This window comes from Ochotona curzoniae, unplaced genomic scaffold (assembly GCF_017591425.1).
Source record: "Ochotona curzoniae isolate NIBS_2020 unplaced genomic scaffold, NIBS_Ocur_1.0 contig_1274, whole genome shotgun sequence".
NCBI lineage: Eukaryota > Metazoa > Chordata > Mammalia > Lagomorpha > Ochotonidae > Ochotona > Ochotona curzoniae.
In genome coordinates, this window is record NW_024465023.1 from 24,743,063 (window position 1) to 24,757,020 (window position 13,958).

Genomic DNA, 13,958 nt, shown 5'->3' on the forward strand with positions numbered 1-13,958 from the left:
GTTTTTATAAGGGATTGGGGAAAGGTATATTTTCTGTGTAGTTTCACTGCTCCAGCAAATATTAAAAAGTATATACCTGCAGAGGGCTCATACATTGTTAACCTGTCTGAATTGGTACCTGGATTTTCTTAGAACTGAACTCCAGGAATTCATACTGTCTTACAATTTTGTGAGTTTAAACTGTGACACAAGTATCACTGAAATAAAATCTATACATTTCCAAATCTGTGCTCTTTCTGAAGGCTCTGTGAAAGAACTATTTTACTTCCTTTTTCCTAATTTTAGAGGCAACTCATATCCTTGGCCTTTGGTTTGCCTGCCTGTTTTCAAAGCCTGCAATCTTCTCTCTCACTGAAGCTACTTCACATAGGCACATTTTAATATTACTAGCACTTCTGCCTCCCTCTTTAACATTTAAGAACAATTATGATTGCATTTGTCTCACCTGGATAGTACAAGATATTTTGTATAATAGTTGATTCACAACATTACTTCCAATTACTTCCAACTATAACTTCATTTCTCTGTACTCTAACGTAGTAACATATTAATAGGCTTTGAGAATTAGGATTTGGAAGTCTTTGGAAGACAGGTGTTTTGCCTGAAACTTCTTATCTCTTGTCTTTCTAAATTCTGAGAAAAATAATACCCTCTCTAGAAGAAGCCAATTTTAATTCCTCAGCAAAACCAGCATCAAAGAAATACAATATGTACATGTGTATGTATCCAACAGATTGCAACATACCCAAAACCTAGCAATTAAAACATTCTAAGCAATACATCTTACTGCATATCTCTATTTTTCTTTTTATAACACATGATTTTAATAATAAAATGCATACAGAAATTTAATCTCAATTGCGTTCTCTTGAATAAATGAAAACCTAAATATATATTACATGTTAAAGTATTCAATATATCAAATATTTTATTGGCATGTCATAACTAGCTTGAGGCATTATTGCACAGCCTTCTCGAAAGACAAAAATGCATATTTCTAGAGACAGTGAATAATAGGGTAAATAATATGCTGAGAGTTGGCTGGCAGAAAGTCATCTTTCATAATATTCCAAGCATTTTAATGGATAGCTATTTATCTCGCTTTTCTATTATCACTTGGTATTTGAACCATAAAAGTAATTAACTAGGAATAAGTGAACCGAATAATATGCCTACACCTGTCCACACTTTATCAGCATGAGTTTATGATGCACAGTGGTAGGAGAAATGTTTTAGCTTACAGGCAAAAAAAAAAAAAAAGAATGCTTTTAATACTGAATGCTTCTAAGCCTTTGGAACAATGAATCAATAATGTGATGCAGGCTTTGGGATTTAAAGGTTTTAAGGTCACACCTTAACAAAAATTCTGACTCAAACCCTTAAATTATCACTAAAATCTCTCATACGCTTAAATGACACTTACCACTATTTAAAAATATGTCATGCCCACAACTTGAAGGTATGACATAATTTAACTAAACAGATTATCTTTGAGACCTTTTATGTATTAATGATTAATAACTAATGAGAATGATTAAATACAAAACAATGAACTCATCAAAAATAAGGTTTTTACTTCAGATGATAAAACCACCAGAAGATAACTATATGTTGCAATTCAAGAGTACCACAAAAAATGAAGACAATATTTGAGGACAAAGATCTGGGATTGGGGAGAATGCTATATATATGGGACATGTGAAAATAAACTGAACAGATAATCAGCTATCAAGTAATTTAAGGCCCAAGCAAGAACAGGTACTCTGTGTCTAGATGTCAGGTAGAAAAAGAACAAAAGCATTGCAAATCCTGAGAAATATTTAAATAATTGGAACAACTGAGTGTCCTTATGGACCTTCTTGCCAGGACCTTATGCCTAGATTTTTTTTTTCATTTTTGAATGTCACAGAGCAATTCAAACAAATAATTTGTTGTCATTCCAATGCATGTCCTCCCGAAGATTTTTATATTCATCTATAGTTTCCAACTTCAGAATGTAAATCTAAGAATTCCCAAGACGCAGAAATATTTAATGTGTGTTAATACAAGTCAAAAACATACAAATTAACAATAACAACAACAAACTACTTGTGATATGCAAAGCTGTCCCTCTAAAGCCCATATAGGCCAAGTGTCATGGTATTGTTTTTGGAGAAGGATACACATTCAATCAGCGGTGCCAGTGAGGCAGGAGTATCATCCCTAGAAATCAGTCTACAGAACATTTATACAGAAAAGGTGTCCAGGAATCTTGGAAGATTAACATAAAGATGCTGGATTGACTGTTTTCTTTTAAATTATTTTCTTTGGTCTTGTTCATATCTAGTACTAAACATATGTTTGGTAAATGTCAATTTAACAAAACAAATGAAAGTTCTTACATTCAGAATAGGAAAGCACCAGCATTAAGTATAAAAAATAATGCTGCCTGGTTATCTATTCATATGGCCATAATAAATTATACAGACATATAATAATAATAATTACCCATATACCTGCACTATACAATTATGACTTCTCTTATTCCATATATTGCCTTAATTATTTCATTTGAAGTATTCATCATGTAATGATGAACATATATAAAATATGTGCTACATGGAGGATCTATACAAATCAGCCCAAATAAAAAGCACATCTTAAACATTTATGTAGTTATGAAGTCTTGCTCTGCGTTCAAAAAAAGTATAAAAAAACAGTCTTGGGCCCAGTGGCGTGGCCTAGTGGCTAAAGTCCTCGCCTTGAACGCTCCAGGATCCCATATGGGCGCTGGTTCTAATCCCAGCAGCTCCACTTCCGATCCAGCTCCCTGCTTTTTGCCTGGGAAAGCAGTCAAGGACGGGCCAAAACCTTGGGACCCTGCACCCGTGTGGGATACTCAGAAGAAGTTCCTGGATCCTGGCTTCGGATTGGCATAGTATCAGCCATTGTGCTCACTTGGGGAGTGAATGATCGGACGGAAGATCTTCCTTTCTGTCTCTCCTCCTCTCTGTATATCTGACTTTCCAATAAATAAATAAATTAAAAAAAAAATAACAGTCTAAAGCCAAATTATTACGTATGTTTTCACATTATAATGCTGTGCTTTTCCAAAGGTATAAGGATTTTTAAAAAGATCTCCCTTAATTTTAAAATATTCATTTTAAATGCAAATATATATAAAACAGTACCCAAATATTAAAATAATAATTGTCTGGATTTGCATAATAGCATTGTCAAAAATTACTTTATACAAATGGTTTCCCTTTTTTAAAGCACATTAGTATGTTTTACTATAGTTGTATGATACAAATTTATATTTATGAAGTCATTGCCATTCTACTCAGCACACAAACTTGTATGTGTATATTAAAAGGAATATGCATGTGTACAAAGACGAAATAGACACTTCTGTTTATTACTATCTCCAAATGTTATGATAACTTACCCTAAATTTTTGTAAGGAATCAGAGTCGAAAATTGTACAGCTGCAAAATGACAGGCTGACTACAAAATATGAATTCACATTTTTCATAAAAAGGATTGCAATTTTGCTCTATTTTCTTCAATTATATCACTTTTTGTTTTTTTGTTTTTGTTTTGTTTTTTTACTATTTATAACTTCATGGGAGCAGAATGTCTATTTTCTGGCTTTTGTGAAATATTTGGCACTATGTTGTAATAATGACAACAAAATACTAATCCCAGTAATTCAAAGTTATGTCACAGGATCCAATCTGTTACATTCGCAGATCATTATTATTATTATAGATTATTTTAATATGCATCTTGTTAGAAATGTTAGTATGTATATTATCTGCATGCTTAGAAAAATCTTAAAGTATATATTGACCCAAATCAAAACATAAAGGACATTTTCTTTTGGGTAACACAGTATCATTGCAAGAATTATAAATAAATGAATGAATGAATTAATTAATTAATTAAAAAGGAGAAAAAACCTCTTATGTTCTAAGAAGTTTCCTTAAACCTATTGACACTAACAATTCAGTACATTTTAATATCCTTTTTTATGAATAAAAAAGTCCTTAGTATTTCCAAAACCATAGAAGATGGTTTTCAAAGCTCCCACATGTGATCAAAATATGTCTCATGCTAACTCAAACTTATAAGGCATAACTTTCTTACATAAGAGAATTGTAAGAGATATATTTAATTCTGTAACAGTCACTTTAAAACAAAGCTTAAAATATCTGAAATACACGGATATTAAAATAGAAAAACTTTCATGCCAAAGTGGAGACATGTAGGGGAATAAATGTAACAATAAGCATTATATAGAGAGAATAATTTCGCTCAAAATTGTTGTTTTTGTCTCATCCAATGTTATTACAGTATTTTAAAATTTATTTTTACTATTGGATTTTATCATTGTATGTATAATCATAAGTCTTTCAATTGTTAACCAAATGTGGACTAAAGGATACAGATAACAGTAATTAAAAAAGGAAGGGTAAACAACTTTGCATTTCAGAAAATGCTGTTTCAAAGGTCTCAAAGGTGTTTTGTTCCTTTAACCTTACATCCTGTTTTGGATCTGTTTTCCTGGGGATCAAGAGATAGCTTCTTAGTTTCTCTTGTATCTTCTTTAATCCATTTTTTCAGATTTCTTTGATAAACTAGTCTCTCACACACCAAGGGAAAAAAAAAAAAGAGTATCCTTTACAAATTGTCCAAGCAAAGTAACTGTATTGCATTACTATTCAGGGCAGAAAATAAAAATTCCCTGTTATTCTGAACTTTACCATTTTGGATTTTTATTTAGCTTGATCTGACTTCAGGACCATTCAACTGTATTTTCCAAAAGAAAAGCACTTTCGACCCTCAAAACTGATTCAAGACTCTATCTTTAGTAATACACAGATTCTTTGGAACAACCATTTTTCTTGCACAACCTCCTGGATCTCACATCAACTCCTTTAGTCCTATGCTTCTTACCCTGCCTCTGTGTGTGTGTGTGTGTGTGTGTGTGTATTATACACCTCCACCAGGGAGAGAGAGATCTAGTTTCCTCTTTCTTAAGTGTCAGGAATACAACTTTTGGCTTTTTTCGCATCCTATAATAGTGTTAAATTAAGACCCATTTTGGTTGAGAAATTAAACACTGACAAGCCTTTTGTACAAATAAAGGCTGAGAAAATAATTGCATATTATTATATTTCTGACAGCTTGCAAAACAGGATTTCTTAAGAGCTAAATCATATATTTAACAATAGGATATTTGGTGTCAAATACAGTTTTTCATACTATTTTCTGATTAATGTGTATTTTCTCTCCCAGTGTGAGCAAAGAACAAACTTCGTGTGTTTGGAAATAGACCCATCTGTCAAATAATTAACTGTAACACAATTGGGAGTCAAGTAAGCATTATATGATTTTACTCAAGCCCTTTGTCTTTGTCTTTCTTGAGAATTTACTCATTAATCTAAATTTCAAGAAGGTTTTACCAAAGTATGGAAAATTAACTATTCAAATAAGTACATATTTTGATTCAAAATATCTACGAACATACTGTTTAAAACACAAATTAGCTGTGTATTCTACACCTTTTCTTTACACTAAGGACACCAACAACTTCGGCTTAGATTCTGTCTCCTTTGGTGACTGTATTTACTCTGACATCAACAACGATCCCGTTGTTTCTAAATATCGTGACTCAATTTCTCAAAGGCTTATTTTCTCCTTGTTCCTTGAGCAGCATTCCAAATATTACAGCCTTAGTCTCTTTTTTATCTTTGCTAATACAGTTGTTTTTCATTTTGCAGTTCCTAAATAAAAGCATCATTCTTTTGCTGTTACTGTGCTTCAAACCTTTAGAATCAGGGGTTTTTTTTGTTTAGTTTTTTGTTTTTTATCCTCAGTTCCCCCTCAGACTAGCAGTTATCTGCATATTTCTACTTTCTCCAGACTCTTTTCCATCTATTTCCTTCTTTCCCAGTTATCCTGATGCTATGTACAGGGCTATCTTCTTCTGAATTATCACAGTAAACTCTTCTTTCTAGCTTTCCTCAACATTAAATCAGCTTTATAAACTCCCTTTGCTATAGCTCGGATGCTATTGTAAGGATACATAAGCATACAAAGAAACAGAAATTTAATGGGAAGGTAAATAGAAGATATGAGAATTAATCAAATTTAAAGAAACACATAAAATATTTTAATTTAGCTGGCTTGGATTATAGAAAAATTGGCTTGCACAAGAAAAAGAGGAACTAAATTCACAGCAAAATAAATTATTAAAAATGAAGCACAGAAGAAAGGGGTAAAAATGCTGTGTGCACTAAATAATTTTATTGACTGGTATAGAAAATATGCAATGGGATCTCCAAGCAAAAGAGGAGGTTTGAATGAGACAGAGAAAAATGAAAGAACACCAAGTTGGTACCAAACTAGAGAAACTATGAATGGAGAAACCCAAGAACCTTCTTACTTCAGATACACCAGAGATACACACGCACTAACACATCACAAGGAGGAGAAGACTCAAACTGCTAAGAAGTAAATAACTGATTTATTCTTGTTCAAAATTATTTCACCCTTCTTTGTTACTATCACAAAGTAGACAACTTAATATGTGCATCTGTATGAAAAAGGAAGAAAATCTAAGAATTGCAATGTATGCCTAGATATAGCTGGTGTTTAAATTAAGAAATTCATAATTTGCCAAAAGGAGAAAATTGCACTTTGAAAATATTGCACACCTAGTAAGAGCTATGGGCCTTTTTATACTGTGCAGAGACATAACTGATAAGATTTAGTCATCTGAAAGTTTTAAGAGCCATATAACTGTCTCACCATTGTACTGGCATGTGAAAGTGATTCACAACTGTCTCAAGTGAAACATGTTTCCACCTGAGCCATGTGTGACAAGCAAGACTGATGGTTGAGAATCTTGAGTCTTAATGAGTTCAGTTTTTGACAGCTGTTCAATTCCAAGATCAAACTTCAGTATAATACATGGGCTTAAGGTTTTATAAATTTCACTTCTGAAACCCCATTTACTAAGGCATATAATCCGATATAGTAGTATGTAGGTATCTTTCAAATATAATGAAAATAATATCAGAAATATGGATAGCTATAGGTGTGGTAGTATTGGTAATCAAAAATGACATATGGAACATTCATATTATGACAGCAAATCTCATAACATGAAACTTACTTAACCCACATACTATTCTTATAAAAGTTACTATTGTGACCTTTACTTTGTCATTTGCAGAACAGGATTTGAAGTCGTTTGTTCAGTAAATGGTTATTTCAGTCGTTTTTTTAAATGCTGATTTAGGGGGAAAAGGCCTTATTTATTTACTTTAAAGGCAGAGTTACAGAGAGAGGGGGAGACACACAGTGAGAGATCTTCCATTCTCTAGGCCATCCCCCAAATGGCCAAAATGGCCCGCGCTGAGCCGATCCAACGCCAGGAGTCTGGAGCTTCCTCCAGGTCTTCCACATGGCTGCAGGGGCTCGAGGCCTGGGGCCATCCTCTGCTACTTTCTCAGACTGTAAGCAGGAGGGTAGATAGGAAGTCAAAAAGTCAGGACACAAACTGGCATCCATATGGAATGCTGGTATGACAAGCTGCACTTTAAACCCACTTTGCCTTTCTACACTCCTAATTCTGATTTTGACCTCTTAAAAGCTCCTCTTTTTTTAATGTGTCAAGAATATTTTAACATGGGATCTGCCCTGTTAACAAAGTTTTATATGGGTGCCGGTTCTAATTCCGTCAGCTCCACTTCCCATCCAGCTCCCTGCTTGTGGCCTGGGAAAGCAGTCAAGGATGGCCCAAAGTCTTGGAACCCTGCATCTGCATGGGACACCTGCATAAAGTTCCTGGCTCCTGGCTTCAGATTGCACCACACCAGCCTTTGTGGTCACATGGGGAGTGACTCATCGGATGCAAGATCTTCCTCTCTGTCTCTCTCCTGTCTGTATATCTGACTTTGCAATAAAAAATAAATAAGTCTTAAAAAAAGAAGTTGGATTAGAAGTTGAGCATAGAGGACTTGAACTAGCACTCTTACATGACATGTTACAATTTAAAGCAGTCACTTAACCCAGTGTTAAACAACAAGTGCTCCATAGACTGCATTTGTGGCTTCATTTTAGAACAAAACAGGGGAAAATGATAATATTAGTGTGAAAACAATGGTATTACCCACTTTCACCCTGTAGCCCTTGACCCTTTGTACCCTAATCAACTAAGATTATTAAAAAATAATTTTAAAAAAGACCCCCCAAGCCAAACAAACAAAAACAAAAACAAAACAAAACTGAGTGACCAACCAAAACTAAGAGTAAATCTGTGTAGCTAACATTATGGTCTTATTTTGTTTGAGCTACTGTAACTAAAAATTAACTTGTGTGGTTTTGAAAACAAACGTGGATTTCTCAGGTTGCAAATTAGAAACTCAAGATGCTGGTGGATTACATGTTAGGTGTTCTGTGAATGGTTCATAAATGACTGGTTTCCTTTTGTTTCCTCACATGGGAAAAGGGGCAAGGGAACTCTCTAATGTTTCCTTCCTAAAGGCACAAATCCCATTTATAGAATTCATAGCATTTCTGCCCTCATAATCCAGTCATCTCCCAAGAGCCTCAGCTTTAAATACCATGACACTGATTATTAGGTTTCTATATACAAATCTTGGCGGCGGGGGGAAGGCAGAGAAGTTTCACTGCATAACAAATATATCATTTATGCATAATAGTTCAGCAACCAACCAGTATTTACTTATTTTCATAAGCATTTGATAAAAATAGTATTGAAGCAGTAAGGAATTCCTTGAGATTTATTGAATATGCAATATAAGAGAAATACAGGATTTGCCTTGGGATGTATGATTTCCGTCTATGTCTTAGGGTGCCAGGTGTGTGTATCCACTCTCCTCTAATAACGACTCTCTTTACCTGTTCCCAGTGACACACAAAGCAGTTTTAAATGTTCATTAATTTTGGGTAACCAAAAATAATTTTCCCCACATGGATTTAAATCCCTGGAAGACTAATTCCTATATGACATGGAGTACGGTCTAAAGAATATGAGTATAGCAACAACTAGAATAGGTAAAATTTGAGCCTGCAACTCAAAATTATATATCACTGATTAGTTTAGATATTCATTTGGATTAAGGGCTATTATAATGGTTTGAAATGACTACATATTCCCGTCATTTGAACTAAATAAAAGCGACTAGTAACCAGCTTCATAAATGTAATAAAAATGGAAAGGCACTGAAGAAAAAGGAAAAAGACAGTGCGTATATCAGAACTCCATCTTCTGTGGTGATCATTTACCTAGACCTTCACAGTCTCTTAACTTGTTGGGGGAACTAAAAATTTTTTTCTGGATCTGCAGAGTTAAAAGTACACCTACTCTCAGATGTAGAGGTATATAGACAAATACTAGTGTGTTCCTTTATCATGCGTACAAATTGTAAATACTGGCTCCAAGTATGTACACCATATTTTCACTGTCTTTATGGTGTTTTTCGTTAAGCAAAATTTTTACATTTTAGGTTTTCTTTACAGTTTGAGTTAGGGCTTTAATTTTTACTTTTATGTTTATTTATGGCTGAGTAAAACATAACAATTGCATGTATTTATGAGGTATGCCACTATTTGTTAGATATATATGTTATGTCATGATCAAATCAGAGTAACTCAACTTTCTGTATCCTTAAATGTTTCAGCAATTATTTTTGTTGGATAGCTTTTAATGCTTCTCTTCTAGGTATTTATAAAATATGTATTAAGTTCTAAACTACAGATACTGATATATTGTATAATATTAGAATATATCGCTCCTATTCAGCTCTGTTTTTATAGTTGTATCCAACCTCTCTCCACTACTCTTCCTGTAACCCTTCCTACCCACTAGTGAAGATGATTCTACTCTCTAATTATTTGTGTTTCTGAGCTTGGCCTATTTCAAAGTACGCTCTAATTTCATCCATGTTGTCTTACATGACAATATTCCATTCTTCTTTCTGGCTGAATAATATTCCATGGATAAAGGAAATATCAGGTTTAATTTCCCTAGGATATTTACCCAATAGGAGCCTAACTAGATCATCCAGTAGTTACGCTTTTACTTTTTGAGAAACTTCTACACTACTTTCTATAACAGCAATAGTGATTTCGATTTCTATAAGGAGTACATACTTCTCTGCATATCCTAGAATTTTAAAATTTTGTCTTTTTCATATTACTCTAGAGTGAGAGAATAGCTCATTCTGATTTTGATTTACACTGCTTTCATTATTAGCAATAGTAACCAATTTTTTTTCATTTGCTTGTTGGCCATTTGAATGTGTTCATTGGAGAATGTTGATTCATATCATTTGCTTATTTTTAAATGTGTTGGCTTTGCTGTTGAGTTCTTTAAGCTGCTTGTGTGTTCTAGATATTCATTAATTAAGGCTCTAAATCTCTAAGAGGTTTTTCATAAGCATTTCATAAGTTTAATATGTTATATTAATTTATATTTCTAAATATTCCTAATTACCTATTATTATTTTCATTTGATATTTGAGACATTTAAGAGCTCATTTATAATTTTCCAATATTAATTAATATTGTTTTATCTTCATTAATTGAATATAACAGCACATAATGGTTAAATGATGTAATCTGCATTACATTAATCTATTAACATTTATTGCAGCATACTTTATTGCATAGTGCATAATTTTCTTACATATCCCATGTGTTCCTGGAAACAAGTTATAATACATTTCAATGGCCTATACATAAATGTCCTACTAACTTATTATATATTCTGATTTCTAGGCTTTTGATCTGTCAGTTATTGATAAAATGGCATTGAAGAGTTCGACTATATTGAGGTATTTGTCTGTTTTCCCTTTTATATCTCCAAATGTTTAGTATAGTTTTTATTAGACCATGTAATATATGCATTTGTATTTCTTCCACGTATTTATTCATTTATGGCACTTCTATGGGATATCAGAATTGCCAGCTTGGTAATATGTTTCTGAATTCTTCAGGAAACAGAGCCTCTTATTTCACATTTATTTCATAATAACTGTTTTTTCCTAATTCCAGAAAAATGAAAGGCATAGTTATGGAAAAGATTGCCAAGTAAGAAGTAGCAGTACTGCAGGAATTACTGGCATTACCAAACGGGAATCCTCCTCCAAAAAAACTGACAACCAACCTTGTGAACTGGGTTGATTAAACTAGTCTCTCAGATTGACACTCTAAATTTAGGAAGCATTGTAGATTTGCCCAATCTTTTCTAATTAAGATCATCTATATGGGTAATTCCCTTCTTTACAAAGCAGGTGATAAGGACTTACTGGAAACTTTGTATTACAATGATAGGATGGTGACATTTGTTCTAGTTAGTATTAGAAGATAGAAAATGTATCCTATCACCAGTGCCTATTAATTAGGACACATATTTCATCCTACAGAGTTTTAAGTTCAGTAAATTATATTCCTGAAAAAGCAGATTCTGTGTTGCATAAAGGATTTTGGAGGAAAAGTCTGCTTAAGTTCTAGAAATCAAACCTAATATATAGGATTTTGACCTAAAATCTAGCTGCTCCAAGATTTATAAAGCTGGTTGACAAACACAAGTTACTCCTCACTAGGGTATTGAAGATTTCTCTGCATACCCCTCCTAAAACTGTTCTGCGCCTCAACTGTTGACTGTTGACACATGCCTCGTTAGAGTTATAAGCTAACAAGGACTATCCCAAAATCCACCAAGTTCAGTAAAAACTATGCTTCAACACTATAAACTACTAAATACAAAAAGGAAAATAGACATGAGACAGCTGAGTATTACCCTATAGTCATTTTAAGGAGCCAGTTGTATATAAACTAAAATTGAAATGTCAATGAAGTAATCACAAGATGTGATTAAAAACTTGCATTTTCTAACATATTTGTCACTCAATATCATGTCATTTAATTCCATAAGGTTGCAAACAGTTATTGATGTTATGTTGTGGCTTTTAATTGGTAGGGATGATATTCTGCCAACTCTGCCTTCAGACCAGAGATGGTCTGCCCAACAAACTGTTGAACTTGTCTGGACAATAAGATGCTGGACTCTATGCAAAGTATATGCTTGCAATGAAAGAATGAGGATTGGATTTGAACTGTAATACTGCAACTAAGTGGAGAAATCCGCCATGGGGTGAGGGGCTGGGGAGCGGTTGGGGGAATCCCAGAGCTATGAAACTGTGTTATATGATCAAATATAATAATAATTTTAAAAAGCTGGTTGACAACAACAACAAATGGCAGAGATTTCTATGTTCCACAAAAAGTCCTCATTAAACTAAACTTCATGCAGAATTGATTTTCACAAAGAGAATTTTCTCTCCAGATATAAAATGCCAATTTCGGATGGGACAGTATCACAACTATGAGAGCACACAAATATTCTCAAGTACTTCTAGCTTCCTTTTCAGTCAAATGTGCAAAGATACTTAGCTAGAATAATTTTCTAGGTCAGTTTCATCATACTGTGAGAAAACAAAATTGTGGAATGATAGTATAATTTACAGCACACAAGTGCAGATGCCAGTTCAAGTACCTCAAAAATAGCATGATTTAAGTAAATAAAAATAGTTGAAAACTTTACTAGCTACATATTTTCAAATATATGTAAGTGCATGGAGACAAAAAAAATATATACTTCTGAATGAACAGTGGGCCAGAGAAGGAATCTAAAAGGAAATTTTTTTTAAATCCCCAAAATGAGTCAAGATGATAAACCAACATATCAAAACTTACGGAAAACAGCAAAGGTAGGGTTAAGAGTAAAATGCTACTTAGTGCCTACATCAGGAAATTGGAAGGGTAGCAAAAAATTAACCTAAGACTGCATCTCTAGCTTATAGAAAAACAATTATCCAAACCCAAAACTAGTTGGAGGAAAGAAATAATATGTATTAGAGTGTAAGGAAAGTAAAAATAAAAATCAGCAAGGAAGGAGATATTACAAAAGATTCCACAGAAACAAAAAAAAAAAGGAATCATCATGAATTGTGACAAACAGCTATATGCCAACAAATTATAAAATCTCAAAGAAATTAATCTCCGCACACATACAACCTACCAAAATGCAATCATGAATACATAGAAAGCCTAAATAGATCAATTACCAAAATCAGAAACTGAATCACTAACATGGATTACCTTTGAATTCCACCAAATTTCAAAGAAAAACTCCAATTTTTTAAAAACTATTCAGAGCAATTGAAAAGGAGAAAATCTTCCTCAAATCATTCTCTGAGCCTATAACCACCTTCATTCCAAAGCTAGACACAGATACAAAAACAAAACTGTAGACCAATATCCCTAATTCATATCAAAATTGTGTATAGATATTAAAATTTTGAGAAAAACCTAATTAACTGAATCTAAAATACATCACAAAGCTAATTCACCGAGACAAAGTGAGATTTATTCCTGAAATGCAGGGATGAGGAACATACACGTATCAATAAATTTAATACTATACATTGATATTTTAAAGAATAAAACCATATGATTATCTCAATAGACACAAAGAAAACATTTCATAAAATACATCCTTTTAAGTTGAAATACATTAGCAAATTGAGTGTACAATAATATATCTTAACACAATCAAGACAATGTATGACAAACCCACATCCATCCAGCCTCAACCTGAGTGGACAACAGACAGGATGCCAACTACTGTGCCATTGCTATTCAATGTAGTTCTGGAAGTTTTAGCCAGATCCATTAAGCAAGAAAATTCAAATTAAAGGGATGCAACTAGGATAGTATGAAATCAAATTATCCCTCTTTTCAGCTTTTTAAAAATCTTATACACAGGATTATACACAAATCATATACACAAGATCAAACTAAGAGATAATTAGACCTCATAAGAATGTTGGGATAAATTATAGAATATAAAATGAATACCTTCACACACAAAAATTCCA